Source organism: Octodon degus, unplaced genomic scaffold, assembly GCF_000260255.1.
Source record: "Octodon degus isolate 3935 unplaced genomic scaffold, OctDeg1.0 scaffold00008, whole genome shotgun sequence".
NCBI classification, from domain to species: domain Eukaryota; kingdom Metazoa; phylum Chordata; class Mammalia; order Rodentia; family Octodontidae; genus Octodon; species Octodon degus.
In genome coordinates, this window is record NW_004524584.1 from 8,779,365 (window position 1) to 8,779,863 (window position 499).

Genomic DNA, 499 nt, shown 5'->3' on the forward strand with positions numbered 1-499 from the left:
AAAATAAAATAAAATAAAATAAAGAAATCAGCCAACAACCAATGTTGGAGAGGCCATGGGAAAAAAGAACCCTTTTCTATTGCTTGTGGGAATGTAACTGGTGTAACCATTATAGAAAATCAGTGTGGAGAGTCCTTAGAAAAGTTAGACTGGAAATCCCATTTAAACCAGCTATTCCTCTACTGGGAATTTTCCCGGAGGATCTGAAATCATCATATCATAGGGACATAGATGTGCCTATGTTAATAGCAGCACAATTTGTGATAGCCAAATCTTGGAAACAACCAAGATGCCCATCACCTGAGGAATGGTTGAAAAATATGTGATAATTTTATACAATGGAGTATTACTCAGCTATAAAGAATAATAAACTTGAAGCCTTTATATTAAAGTAGATGCCACTCGAACATATACTCATAAGTGAAATAAACCAGACACACATGTGTAAATATCATATAGTTTCCCTGGTATAAGAACTCAAAAGAAGAAATACAAATAG